The sequence below is a fragment of the Pygocentrus nattereri genome, unplaced genomic scaffold (assembly GCF_015220715.1).
Source record: "Pygocentrus nattereri isolate fPygNat1 unplaced genomic scaffold, fPygNat1.pri scaffold_135_arrow_ctg1, whole genome shotgun sequence".
Taxonomy (NCBI): Eukaryota; Metazoa; Chordata; class Actinopteri; order Characiformes; family Serrasalmidae; genus Pygocentrus; species Pygocentrus nattereri.
Window position 1 is genome coordinate 1 of NW_023618297.1, and position 12,883 is coordinate 12,883.

The following is a 12,883-nucleotide window of genomic DNA, read 5'->3' on the forward strand; positions in this document are numbered from 1 at the left end:
GGCCAATGCACAGCGCATCCTTTAGTTGCTTCTCTTCGATAAACAACCAAACGCCTGTAATCACAGAAACCCAGTGTAACCTGTATTCCAATAATTCATACCACGATACAAACAACCCAGACCTCAATCTGTGGCTCATTTTGCTGGACATTCATTTCCAAAATGGTCTCAAAAAAAGGACCTGAAGAACCTCCTTCACCCCCAGTTTTACCACAACTCAACAAATGCAAAAAAAGAGCAAATTGTGCAGTTCTATCAGAGTTCAAGGTTTAAGTTGTAAAGCCAGCACGGCTCCAGTTTTAAGAGATTCTCACTACTAAACAACAAATTATACGCGTGTGAAACAAACAACTTAGCGTGAGAGAAAGCAGGAGCGCAAGGCATAGACAGCAACAAATGGCAGGGGAAAAGTCAGCTCTGTGTGACCCTACGGTCACAGCCGTATGAGGTCAAATGGCCTGTATCTTAAGCATTGGTGGTTCAGTGGTAGAATTCTCGCCTGCCACGCGGGAGGCCCGGGTTCGATTCCCGGCCAATGCACAGCGCATCCTTTAGTTGCTTCTCTTCGATAAACAACCAAACGCCTGTAATCACAGAAACCCAGTGTAACCTGTATTCCAATAATTCATACCACGATACAAACAACCCAGACCTCAATCTGTGGCTCATTTTGCTGGACATTCATTTCCAAAATGGTCTCAAAAAAAGGACCTGAAGAACCTCCTTCACCCCCAGTTTTACCACAACTCAACAAATGCAAAAAAAGAGCAAATTGTGCAGTTCTATCAGAGTTCAAGGTTTAAGTTGTAAAGCCAGCACGGCTCCAGTTTTAAGAGATTCTCACTACTAAACAACAAATTATACGCGTGTGAAACAAACAACTTAGCGTGAGAGAAAGCAGGAGCGCAAGGCATAGACAGCAACAAATGGCAGGGGAAAAGTCAGCTCTGTGTGACCCTACGGTCACAGCCGTATGAGGTCAAATGGCCTGTATCTTAAGCATTGGTGGTTCAGTGGTAGAATTCTCGCCTGCCACGCGGGAGGCCCGGGTTCGATTCCCGGCCAATGCACAGCGCATCCTTTAGTTGCTTCTCTTCGATAAACAACCAAACGCCTGTAATCACAGAAACCCAGTGTAACCTGTATTCCAATAATTCATACCACGATACAAACAACCCAGAGCCTCAATCTGTGGCTCATTTTGCTGGACATTCATTTCCAAAATGGTCTCAAAAAAAGGACCTGAAGAACCTCCTTCACCCCCAGTTTTACCACAACTCAACAAATGCAAAAAAAGAGCAAATTGTGCAGCTCTATCAGAGTTCAAGGTTTAAGTTGTAAAGCCAGCACGGCTCCAGTTTTAAGAGATTCTGACTACTAAACAACAAATTATACGCGTGTGAAACAAACAACTTAGCGTGAGAGAAAGCAGGAGCGCAAGGCATAGACAGCAACAAATGGCAGGGGAAAAGTCAGCTCTGTGTGACCCTACGGTCACAGCCGTATGAGGTCAAATGGCCTGTATCTTAAGCATTGGTGGTTCAGTGGTAGAATTCTCGCCTGCCACGCGGGAGGCCCGGGTTCGATTCCCGGCCAATGCACAGCGCGTCCTTTAGTTGCTTCTCTTCGATAAACAACCAAACGCCTGTAATCACAGAAACCCAGTGTAACCTGTATTCCAATAATTCATACCACGATACAAACAACCCAGAGCTCAATCTGTGGCTCATTTTGCTGGACATTCATTTCCAAAATGGTCTCAAAAAAAGGACCTGAAGAACCTCCTTCACCCCCAGTTTTACCACAACTCAACAAATGCAAAAAAAGAGCAAATTGTGCAGTTCTATCAGAGTTCAAGGTTTAAGTTGTAAAGCCAGCACGGCTCCAGTTTTAAGAGATTCTCACTACTAAACAACAAATTATACGCGTGTGAAACAAACAACTTAGCGTGAGAGAAAGCAGGAGCGCAAGGCATAGACAGCAACAAATGGCAGGGGAAAAGTCAGCTCTGTGTGACCCTACGGTCACAGCCGTATGAGGTCAAATGGCCTGTATCTTAAGCATTGGTGGTTCAGTGGTAGAATTCTCGCCTGCCACGCGGGAGGCCCGGGTTCGATTCCCGGCCAATGCACAGCGCATCCTTTAGTTGCTTCTCTTCGATAAACAACCAAACGCCTGTAATCACAGAAACCCAGTGTAACCTGTATTCCAATAATTCATACCACGATACAAACAACCCAGAGCTCAATCTGTGGCTCATTTTGCTGGACATTCATTTCCAAAATGGTCTCAAAAAAGGACCTGAAGAACCTCCTTCACCCCCAGTTTTACCACAACTCAACAAATGCAAAAAAAAGAGCAAATTGTGCAGTTCTATCAGAGTTCAAGGTTTAAGTTGTAAAGCCAGCACGGCTCCAGTTTTAAGAGATTCTGAATACTAAACAACAAATTATACGCGTGTGAAACAAACAACTTAGCGTGAGAGAAAGCAGGAGCGCAAGGCATAGACAGTAACAAATGGCAGTGGAAAAGTCAGCTCTGTGTGACACTACGGTCACAGCCGTATGAGGTCAAATGGCCTGTATCTTAAGCATTGGTGGTTCGTTGCTTCTCTTCTCTCATAGACAGCAACAAAAGGCAGGGGAAAAGTCAGCTCTGTGTGACCCTACGGTCACAGCCGTATCACAGTTCTATCAGAGTTCAAGGTTTAAGTTGTAAAGCCAGCACGGCTCCAGTTTTAAGAGATTCTCACTACTAAACAACAAATTATACGCGTGTGAAACAAACAACTTAGCGTGAGAGAAAGCAGGAGCGCAAGGCATAGACAGCAACAAATGGCAGGGGAAAAGTCAATGCACAGCGCATCCTTTAGTTGCTTCTCTTCGATAAACAACCAAACGCCTGTAATCACAGAAACCCAGTGTAACCTGTATTCCAATAATTCATACCACGATACAAACAACCCAGAGCTCAATCTGTGGCTCATTTTGCTGGACATTCATTTCCAAAATGGTCTCAAAAAAGGACCTGAAGAACCTCCTTCACCCCCAGTTTTACCACAACTCAACAAATGCAAAAAAAGAGCAAATTGTGCAGCTCTATCAGAGTTCAAGGTTTAAGTTGTAAAGCCAGCACGGCTCCAGTTTTAAGAGATTCTCACTACTAAACAACAAATTATACGCGTGTGAAACAAACAACTTAGCGTGAGAGAAAGCAGGAGCGCAAGGCATAGACAGCAACAAATGGCAGGGGAAAAGTCAGCTCTGTGTGACCCTACGGTCACAGCCGTATGAGGTCAAATGGCCTGTATCATTAAGCATTGGTGGTTCAGTGGTAGAATTCTCGCCTGCCACGCGGGAGGCCCGGGTTCGATTCCCGGCCAATGCACAGCGCATCCTTTAGTTGCTTCTCTTCGATAAACAACCAAACGCCTGTAATCACAGAAACCCAGTGTAACCTGTATTCCAATAATTCATACCACGATACAAACAACCCAGAGCTCAATCTGTGGCTCATTTTGCTGGACATTCATTTCCAAAATGGTCTCAAAAAAGGACCTGAAGAACCTCCTTCACCCCCAGTTTTACCACAACTCAACAAATGCAAAAAAAGAGCAAATTGTGCAGTTCTATCAGAGTTCAAGGTTTAAGTTGTAAAGCCAGCACGGCTCCAGTTTTAAGAGATTCTCACTACTAAACAACAAATTATACGCGTGTGAAACAAACAACTTAGCGTGAGAGAAAGCAGGAGCGCAAGGCATAGACAGCAACAAATGGCAGGGGAAAAGTCAGCTCTGTGTGACCCTACGGTCACAGCCGTATGAGGTCAAATGGCCTGTATCTTAAGCATTGGTGGTTCAGTGGTAGAATTCTCGCCTGCCACGCGGGAGGCCCGGGTTCGATTCCCGGCCAATGCACAGCGGATCCTTTAGTTGCTTCTCTTCGATAAACAACCAAACGCCTGTAATCACAGAAACCCAGTGTAACCTGTATTCCAATAATTCATACCACGATACAAACAACCCAGACCTCAATCTGTGGCTCATTTTGCTGGACATTCATTTCCAAAATGGTCTCAAAAAAGGACCTGAAGAACCTCCTTCACCCCCAGTTTTACCACAACTCAACAAATGCAAAAAAAGAGCAAATTGTGCAGTTCTATCAGAGTTCAAGGTTTAAGTTGTAAAGCCAGCACGGCTCCAGTTTTAAGAGATTCTCACTACTAAACAACAAATTATACGCGTGTGAAACAAACAACTTAGCGTGAGAGAAAGCAGGAGCGCAAGGCATAGACAGCAACAAATGGCAGGGGAAAAGTCAGCTCTGTGTGACCCTACGGTCACAGCCGTATGAGGTCAAATGGCCTGTATCTTAAGCATTGGTGGTTCAGTGGTAGAATTCCCGGAGGCCGGGTTCGATTCCCGGCCAGCCTGTATCTTAAGCATTGGTGGTTCAGTGGTAGAATTCTCGCCTGCCACGCGGGAGGCCCGGGTTCGATTCCCGGCCAATGCACAGCGCATCCTTTAGTTGCTTCTCTTCGATAAACAACCAAACGCCTGTAATCACAGAAACCCAGTGTAACCTGTATTCCAATAATTCATACCACGATACAAACAACCCAGACCTCAATCTGTGGCTCATTTTGCTGGACATTCATTTCCAAAATGGTCTCAAAAAAAGGACCTGAAGAACCTCCTTCACCCCCAGTTTTACCACAACTCAACAAATGCAAAAAAAAGAGCAAATTGTGCAGTTCTATCAGAGTTCAAGGTTTAAGTTGTAAAGCCAGCACGGCTCCAGTTTTAAGAGATTCTCACTACTAAACAACAAATTATACGCGTGTGAAACAAACAACTTAGCGTGAGAGAAAGCAGGAGCGCAAGGCATAGACAGCAACAAATGGCAGGGGAAAAGTCAGCTCTGTGTGACCCTACGGTCACAGCCGTATGAGGTCAAATGGCCTGTATCTTAAGCATTGGTGGTTCAGTGGTAGAATTCTCGCCTGCCACGCGGGAGGCCCGGGTTCGATTCCCGGCCAATGCACAGCGCATCCTTTAGTTGCTTCTCTTCGATAAACAACCAAACGCCTGTAATCACAGAAACCCAGTGTAACCTGTATTCCAATAATTCATACCACGATACAAACAACCCAGAGCTCAATCTGTGGCTCATTTTGCTGGACATTCATTTCCAAAATGGTCTCAAAAAAAGGACCTGAAGAACCTCCTTCACCCCCAGTTTTACCACAACTCAACAAATGCAAAAAAAGAGCAAATTGTGCAGTTCTATCAGAGTTCAAGGTTTAAGTTGTAAAGCCAGCACGGCTCCAGTTTTAAGAGATTCTCACTACTAAACAACAAATTATACGCGTGTGAAACAAACAACTTAGCGTGAGAGAAAGCAGGAGCGCAAGGCATAGACAGTAACAAATGGCAGGGGAAAAGTCAGCTCTGTGTGACCCTACGGTCACAGCCGTATGAGGTCAAATGGCCTGTATCTTAAGCATTGGTGGTTCAGTGGTAGAATTCTCGCCTGCCACGCGGGAGGCCCGGGTTCGATTCCCGGCCAATGCACAGCGCATCCTTTAGTTGCTTCTCTTCGATAAACAACCAAACGCCTGTAATCACAGAAACCCAGTGTAACCTGTATTCCAATAATTCATACCACGATACAAACAACCCAGACCTCAATCTGTGGCTCATTTTGCTGGACATTCATTTCCAAAATGGTCTCAAAAAAAGGACCTGAAGAACCTCCTTCACCCCCAGTTTTACCACAACTCAACAAATGCAAAAAAAGAGCAAATTGTGCAGCTCTATCAGAGTTCAAGGTTTAAGTTGTAAAGCCAGCACGGCTCCAGTTTTAAGAGATTCTCACTACTAAACAACAAATTATACGCGTGTGAAACAAACAACTTAGCGTGAGAGAAAGCAGGAGCGCAAGGCATAGACAGTAACAAATGGCAGGGGAAAAGTCAGCTCTGTGTGACCCTACGGTCACAGCCGTATGAGGTCAAATGGCCTGTATCTTAAGCATTGGTGGTTCAGTGGTAGAATTCTCGCCTGCCACGCGGGAGGCCCGGGTTCGATTCCCGGCCAATGCACAGCGCATCCTTTAGTTGCTTCTCTTCGATAAACAACCAAACGCCTGTAATCACAGAAACCCAGTGTAACCTGTATTCCAATAATTCATACCACGATACAAACAACCCAGACCTCAATCTGTGGCTCATTTTGCTGGACATTCATTTCCAAAATGGTCTCAAAAAAGGACCTGAAGAACCTCCTTCACCCCCAGTTTTACCACAACTCAACAAATGCAAAAAAAGAGCAAATTGTGCAGTTCTATCAGAGTTCAAGGTTTAAGTTGTAAAGCCAGCACGGCTCCAGTTTTAAGAGATTCTCACTACTAAACAACAAATTATACGCGTGTGAAACAAACAACTTAGCGTGAGAGAAAGCAGGAGCGCAAGGCATAGACAGCAACAAATGGCAGGGGAAAAGTCAGCTCTGTGTGACCCTACGGTCACAGCCGTATGAGGTCAAATGGCCTGTATCTTAAGCATTGGTGGTTCAGTGGTAGAATTCTCGCCTGCCACGCGGGAGGCCCGGGTTCGATTCCCGGCCAATGCACAGCGCATCCTTTAGTTGCTTCTCTTCGATAAACAACCAAACGCCTGTAATCACAGAAACCCAGTGTAACCTGTATTCCAATAATTCATACCACGATACAAACAACCCAGAGCTCAATCTGTGGCTCATTTTGCTGGACATTCATTTCCAAAATGGTCTCAAAAAAGGACCTGAAGAACCTCCTTCACCCCCAGTTTTACCACAACTCAACAAATGCAAAAAAAGAGCAAATTGTGCAGCTCTATCAGAGTTCAAGGTTTAAGTTGTAAAGCCAGCACGGCTCCAGTTTTAAGAGATTCTGACTACTAAACAACAAATTATACGCGTGTGAAACAAACAACTTAGCGTGAGAGAAAGCAGGAGCGCAAGGCATAGACAGCAACAAATGGCAGGGGAAAAGTCAGCTCTGTGTGACCCTACGGTCACAGCCGTATGAGGTCAAATGGCCTGTATCTTAAGCATTGGTGGTTCAGTGGTAGAATTCTCGCCTGCCACGCGGGAGGCCCGGGTTCGATTCCCGGCCAATGCACAGCGCATCCTTTAGTTGCTTCTCTTCGATAAACAACCAAACGCCTGTAATCACAGAAACCCAGTGTAACCTGTATTCCAATAATTCATACCACGATACAAACAACCCAGAGCTCAATCTGTGGCTCATTTTGCTGGACATTCATTTCCAAAATGGTCTCAAAAAAAGGACCTGAAGAACCTCCTTCACCCCCAGTTTTACCACAACTCAACAAATGCAAAAAAAGAGCAAATTGTGCAGTTCTATCAGAGTTCAAGGTTTAAGTTGTAAAGCCAGCACGGCTCCAGTTTTAAGAGATTCTCACTACTAAACAACAAATTATACGCGTGTGAAACAAACAACTTAGCGTGAGAGAAAGCAGGAGCGCAAGGCATAGACAGCAACAAATGGCAGGGGAAAAGTCAGCTCTGTGTGACCCTACGGTCACAGCCGTATGAGGTCAAATGGCCTGTATCTTAAGCATTGGTGGTTCAGTGGTAGAATTCTCGCCTGCCACGCGGGAGGCCCGGGTTCGATTCCCGGCCAATGCACAGCGCGTCCTTTAGTTGCTTCTCTTCGATAAACAACCAAACGCCTGTAATCACAGAAACCCAGTGTAACCTGTATTCCAATAATTCATACCACGATACAAACAACCCAGACCTCAATCTGTGGCTCATTTTGCTGGACATTCATTTCCAAAATGGTCTCAAAAAAGGACCTGAAGAACCTCCTTCACCCCCAGTTTTACCACAACTCAACAAATGCAAAAAAAGAGCAAATTGTGCAGCTCTATCAGAGTTCAAGGTTTAAGTTGTAAAGCCAGCACGGCTCCAGTTTTAAGAGATTCTGACTACTAAACAACAAATTATACGCGTGTGAAACAAACAACTTAGCGTGAGAGAAAGCAGGAGCGCAAGGCATAGACAGCAACAAATGGCAGGGGAAAAGTCAGCTCTGTGTGACCCTACGGTCACAGCCGTATGAGGTCAAATGGCCTGTATCTTAAGCATTGGTGGTTCAGTGGTAGAATTCTCGCCTGCCACGCGGGAGGCCCGGGTTCGATTCCCGGCCAATGCACAGCGCATCCTTTAGTTGCTTCTCTTCGATAAACAACCAAACGCCTGTAATCACAGAAACCCAGTGTAACCTGTATTCCAATAATTCATACCACGATACAAACAACCCAGAGCTCAATCTGTGGCTCATTTTGCTGGACATTCATTTCCAAAATGGTCTCAAAAAAAGGACCTGAAGAACCTCCTTCACAACCAGTTTTACCACAACTCAACAAATGCAAAAAAAGAGCAAATTGTGCAGCTCTATCAGAGTTCAAGGTTTAAGTTGTAAAGCCAGCACGGCTCCAGTTTTAAGAGATTCTCACTACTAAACAACAAATTATACGCGTGTGAAACAAACAACTTAGCGTGAGAGAAAGCAGGAGCGCAAGGCATAGACAGTAACAAATGGCAGGGGAAAAGTCAGCTCTGTGTGACCCTACGGTCACAGCCGTATGAGGTCAAATGGCCTGTATCTTAAGCATTGGTGGTTCAGTGGTAGAATTCTCGCCTGCCACGCGGGAGGCCCGGGTTCGATTCCCGGCCAATGCACAGCGCATCCTTTAGTTGCTTCTCTTCGATAAACAACCAAACGCCTGTAATCACAGAAACCCAGTGTAACCTGTATTCCAATAATTCATACCACGATACAAACAACCCAGAGCTCAATCTGTGGCTCATTTTGCTGGACATTCATTTCCAAAATGGTCTCAAAAAAAGGACCTGAAGAACCTCCTTCACCCCCAGTTTTACCACAACTCAACAAATGCAAAAAAAGAGCAAATTGTGCAGTTCTATCAGAGTTCAAGGTTTAAGTTGTAAAGCCAGCACGGCTCCAGTTTTAAGAGATTCTCACTACTAAACAACAAATTATACGCGTGTGAAACAAACAACTTAGCGTGAGAGAAAGCAGGAGCGCAAGGCATAGACAGCAACAAATGGCAGGGGAAAAGTCAGCTCTGTGTGACCCTACGGTCACAGCCGTATGAGGTCAAATGGCTTGTATCTTAAGCATTGGTGGTTCAGTGGTAGAATTCTCGCCTGCCACGCGGGAGGCCCGGGTTCGATTCCCGGCCAATGCACAGCGCATCCTTTAGTTGCTTCTCTTCGATAAACAACCAAACGCCTGTAATCACAGAAACCCAGTGTAACCTGTATTCCAATAATTCATACCACGATACAAACAACCCAGAGCTCAATCTGTGGCTCATTTTGCTGGACATTCATTTCCAAAATGGTCTCAAAAAAAGGACCTGAAGAACCTCCTTCACCCCCAGTTTTACCACAACTCAACAAATGCAAAAAAAGAGCAAATTGTGCAGCTCTATCAGAGTTCAAGGTTTAAGTTGTAAAGCCAGCACGGCTCCAGTTTTAAGAGATTCTCACTACTAAACAACAAATTATACGCGTGTGAAACAAACAACTTAGCGTGAGAGAAAGCAGGAGCGCAAGGCATAGACAGTAACAAATGGCAGGGGAAAAGTCAGCTCTGTGTGACCCTACGGTCACAGCCGTATGAGGTCAAATGGCCTGTATCTTAAGCATTGGTGGTTCAGTGGTAGAATTCTCGCCTGCCACGCGGGAGGCCCGGGTTCGATTCCCGGCCAATGCACAGCGCATCCTTTAGTTGCTTCTCTTCGATAAACAACCAAACGCCTGTAATCACAGAAACCCAGTGTAACCTGTATTCCAATAATTCATACCACGATACAAACAACCCAGAGCTCAATCTGTGGCTCATTTTGCTGGACATTCATTTCCAAAATGGTCTCAAAAAAAGGACCTGAAGAACCTCCTTCACCCCCAGTTTTACCACAACTCAACAAATGCAAAAAAAGAGCAAATTGTGCAGCTCTATCAGAGTTCAAGGTTTAAGTTGTAAAGCCAGCACGGCTCCAGTTTTAAGAGATTCTGACTACTAAACAACAAATTATACGCGTGTGAAACAAACAACTTAGCGTGAGAGAAAGCAGGAGCGCAAGGCATAGACAGCAACAAATGGCAGGGGAAAAGTCAGCTCTGTGTGACCCTACGGTCACAGCCGTATGAGGTCAAATGGCCTGTATCTTAAGCATTGGTGGTTCAGTGGTAGAATTCTCGCCTGCCACGCGGGAGGCCCGGGTTCGATTCCCGGCCAATGCACAGCGCATCCTTTAGTTGCTTCTCTTCGATAAACAACCAAACGCCTGTAATCACAGAAACCCAGTGTAACCTGTATTCCAATAATTCATACCACGATACAAACAACCCAGACCTCAATCTGTGGCTCATTTTGCTGGACATTCATTTCCAAAATGGTCTCAAAAAAGGACCTGAAGAACCTCCTTCACCCCCAGTTTTACCACAACTCAACAAATGCAAAAAAAGAGCAAATTGTGCAGTTCTATCAGAGTTCAAGGTTTAAGTTGTAAAGCCAGCACGGCTCCAGTTTTAAGAGATTCTCACTACTAAACAACAAATTATACGCGTGTGAAACAAACAACTTAGCGTGAGAGAAAGCAGGAGCGCAAGGCATAGACAGCAACAAATGGCAGGGGAAAAGTCAGCTCTGTGTGACCCTACGGTCACAGCCGTATGAGGTCAAATGGCCTGTATCTTAAGCATTGGTGGTTCAGTGGTAGAATTCTCGCCTGCCACGCGGGAGGCCCGGGTTCGATTCCCGGCCAATGCACAGCGCGTCCTTTAGTTGCTTCTCTTCGATAAACAACCAAACGCCTGTAATCACAGAAACCCAGTGTAACCTGTATTCCAATAATTCATACCACGATACAAACAACCCAGAGCTCAATCTGTGGCTCATTTTGCTGGACATTCATTTCCAAAATGGTCTCAAAAAAAGGACCTGAAGAACCTCCTTCACCCCCAGTTTTACCACAACTCAACAAATGCAAAAAAAGAGCAAATTGTGCAGCTCTATCAGAGTTCAAGGTTTAAGTTGTAAAGCCAGCACGGCTCCAGTTTTAAGAGATTCTCACTACTAAACAACAAATTATACGCGTGTGAAACAAACAACTTAGCGTGAGAGAAAGCAGGAGCGCAAGGCATAGACAGCAACAAATGGCAGGGGAAAAGTCAGCTCTGTGTGACCCTACGGTCACAGCCGTATGAGGTCAAATGGCCTGTATCTTAAGCATTGGTGGTTCAGTGGTAGAATTCTCGCCTGCCACGCGGGAGGCCCGGGTTCGATTCCCGGCCAATGCACAGCGCATCCTTTAGTTGCTTCTCTTCGATAAACAACCAAACGCCTGTAATCACAGAAACCCAGTGTAACCTGTATTCCAATAATTCATACCACGATACAAACAACCCAGACCTCAATCTGTGGCTCATTTTGCTGGACATTCATTTCCAAAATGGTCTCAAAAAAGGACCTGAAGAACCTCCTTCACCCCCAGTTTTACCACAACTCAACAAATGCAAAAAAAGAGCAAATTGTGCAGCTCTATCAGAGTTCAAGGTTTAAGTTGTAAAGCCAGCACGGCTCCAGTTTTAAGAGATTCTCACTACTAAACAACAAATTATACGCGTGTGAAACAAACAACTTAGCGTGAGAGAAAGCAGGAGCGCAAGGCATAGACAGCAACAAATGGCAGGGGAAAAGTCAGCTCTGTGTGACCCTACGGTCACAGCCGTATGAGGTCAAATGGCCTGTATCTTAAGCATTGGTGGTTCAGTGGTAGAATTCTCGCCTGCCACGCGGGAGGCCCGGGTTCGATTCCCGGCCAATGCACAGCGCATCCTTTAGTTGCTTCTCTTCGATAAACAACCAAACGCCTGTAATCACAGAAACCCAGTGTAACCTGTATTCCAATAATTCATACCACGATACAAACAACCCAGAGCCTCAATCTGTGGCTCATTTTGCTGGACATTCATTTCCAAAATGGTCTCAAAAAAAGGACCTGAAGAACCTCCTTCACCCCCAGTTTTACCACAACTCAACAAATGCAAAAAAAGAGCAAATTGTGCAGCTCTATCAGAGTTCAAGGTTTAAGTTGTAAAGCCAGCACGGCTCCAGTTTTAAGAGATTCTCACTACTAAACAACAAATTATACGCGTGTGAAACAAACAACTTAGCGTGAGAGAAAGCAGGAGCGCAAGGCATAGACAGCAACAAATGGCAGGGGAAAAGTCAGCTCTGTGTGACCCTACGGTCACAGCCGTATGAGGTCAAATGGCCTGTATCTTAAGCATTGGTGGTTCAGTGGTAGAATTCTCGCCTGCCACGCGGGAGGCCCGGGTTCGATTCCCGGCCAATGCACAGCGCATCCTTTAGTTGCTTCTCTTCGATAAACAACCAAACGCCTGTAATCACAGAAACCCAGTGTAACCTGTATTCCAATAATTCATACCACGATACAAACAACCCAGACCTCAATCTGTGGCTCATTTTGCTGGACATTCATTTCCAAAATGGTCTCAAAAAAGGACCTGAAGAACCTCCTTCACCCCCAGTTTTACCACAACTCAACAAATGCAAAAAAAGAGCAAATTGTGCAGTTCTATCAGAGTTCAAGGTTTAAGTTGTAAAGCCAGCACGGCTCCAGTTTTAAGAGATTCTCACTACTAAACAACAAATTATACGCGTGTGAAACAAACAACTTAGCGTGAGAGAAAGCAGGAGCGCAAGGCATAGACAGCAACAAATGGCAGGGGAAAAGTCAGCTCTGTGTGACCCTACGGTCA

At 45.2% G+C, this 12,883-nt stretch overlaps 22 non-coding genes across 22 annotated transcripts; all 22 read left to right on the forward strand.

The window, feature by feature from the left end:
- Positions 1 to 469: 469 nt before the first annotated feature.
- Positions 470 to 540, forward strand: trnag-gcc. The gene has a single exon. It is a non-coding gene; the product is annotated as a tRNA-Gly (tRNA).
- A 459-nt stretch (positions 541 to 999) lies between these two features.
- Positions 1,000 to 1,070, forward strand: trnag-gcc. Its single transcript has one exon. It is a non-coding gene; the product is annotated as a tRNA-Gly (tRNA).
- A 460-nt stretch (positions 1,071 to 1,530) lies between these two features.
- trnag-gcc lies at positions 1,531 to 1,601 on the forward strand. Its single transcript has one exon. It is a non-coding gene; the product is annotated as a tRNA-Gly (tRNA).
- Positions 1,602 to 2,060: 459 nt separating this feature from the next.
- trnag-gcc lies at positions 2,061 to 2,131 on the forward strand. The gene has a single exon. It is a non-coding gene; the product is annotated as a tRNA-Gly (tRNA).
- Positions 2,132 to 3,316: 1,185 nt separating this feature from the next.
- Positions 3,317 to 3,387, forward strand: trnag-gcc. The gene has a single exon. It is a non-coding gene; the product is annotated as a tRNA-Gly (tRNA).
- Positions 3,388 to 3,845: 458 nt separating this feature from the next.
- On the forward strand, positions 3,846 to 3,916 carry trnag-gcc. The gene has a single exon. It is a non-coding gene; the product is annotated as a tRNA-Gly (tRNA).
- Positions 3,917 to 4,440: 524 nt separating this feature from the next.
- trnag-gcc lies at positions 4,441 to 4,511 on the forward strand. The gene has a single exon. It is a non-coding gene; the product is annotated as a tRNA-Gly (tRNA).
- Positions 4,512 to 4,971: 460 nt separating this feature from the next.
- Positions 4,972 to 5,042, forward strand: trnag-gcc. Its single transcript has one exon. It is a non-coding gene; the product is annotated as a tRNA-Gly (tRNA).
- Positions 5,043 to 5,501: 459 nt separating this feature from the next.
- trnag-gcc lies at positions 5,502 to 5,572 on the forward strand. The gene has a single exon. It is a non-coding gene; the product is annotated as a tRNA-Gly (tRNA).
- Positions 5,573 to 6,031: 459 nt separating this feature from the next.
- trnag-gcc lies at positions 6,032 to 6,102 on the forward strand. The gene has a single exon. It is a non-coding gene; the product is annotated as a tRNA-Gly (tRNA).
- Positions 6,103 to 6,560: 458 nt separating this feature from the next.
- trnag-gcc lies at positions 6,561 to 6,631 on the forward strand. Its single transcript has one exon. It is a non-coding gene; the product is annotated as a tRNA-Gly (tRNA).
- A 458-nt stretch (positions 6,632 to 7,089) lies between these two features.
- trnag-gcc lies at positions 7,090 to 7,160 on the forward strand. The gene has a single exon. It is a non-coding gene; the product is annotated as a tRNA-Gly (tRNA).
- Positions 7,161 to 7,619: 459 nt separating this feature from the next.
- On the forward strand, positions 7,620 to 7,690 carry trnag-gcc. Its single transcript has one exon. It is a non-coding gene; the product is annotated as a tRNA-Gly (tRNA).
- Positions 7,691 to 8,148: 458 nt separating this feature from the next.
- On the forward strand, positions 8,149 to 8,219 carry trnag-gcc. The gene has a single exon. It is a non-coding gene; the product is annotated as a tRNA-Gly (tRNA).
- A 459-nt stretch (positions 8,220 to 8,678) lies between these two features.
- Positions 8,679 to 8,749, forward strand: trnag-gcc. Its single transcript has one exon. It is a non-coding gene; the product is annotated as a tRNA-Gly (tRNA).
- A 459-nt stretch (positions 8,750 to 9,208) lies between these two features.
- Positions 9,209 to 9,279, forward strand: trnag-gcc. The gene has a single exon. It is a non-coding gene; the product is annotated as a tRNA-Gly (tRNA).
- A 459-nt stretch (positions 9,280 to 9,738) lies between these two features.
- Positions 9,739 to 9,809, forward strand: trnag-gcc. The gene has a single exon. It is a non-coding gene; the product is annotated as a tRNA-Gly (tRNA).
- Positions 9,810 to 10,268: 459 nt separating this feature from the next.
- trnag-gcc lies at positions 10,269 to 10,339 on the forward strand. The gene has a single exon. It is a non-coding gene; the product is annotated as a tRNA-Gly (tRNA).
- Positions 10,340 to 10,797: 458 nt separating this feature from the next.
- On the forward strand, positions 10,798 to 10,868 carry trnag-gcc. The gene has a single exon. It is a non-coding gene; the product is annotated as a tRNA-Gly (tRNA).
- Positions 10,869 to 11,327: 459 nt separating this feature from the next.
- trnag-gcc lies at positions 11,328 to 11,398 on the forward strand. The gene has a single exon. It is a non-coding gene; the product is annotated as a tRNA-Gly (tRNA).
- A 458-nt stretch (positions 11,399 to 11,856) lies between these two features.
- Positions 11,857 to 11,927, forward strand: trnag-gcc. The gene has a single exon. It is a non-coding gene; the product is annotated as a tRNA-Gly (tRNA).
- Positions 11,928 to 12,387: 460 nt separating this feature from the next.
- trnag-gcc lies at positions 12,388 to 12,458 on the forward strand. The gene has a single exon. It is a non-coding gene; the product is annotated as a tRNA-Gly (tRNA).
- Positions 12,459 to 12,883: the final 425 nt, after the last annotated feature.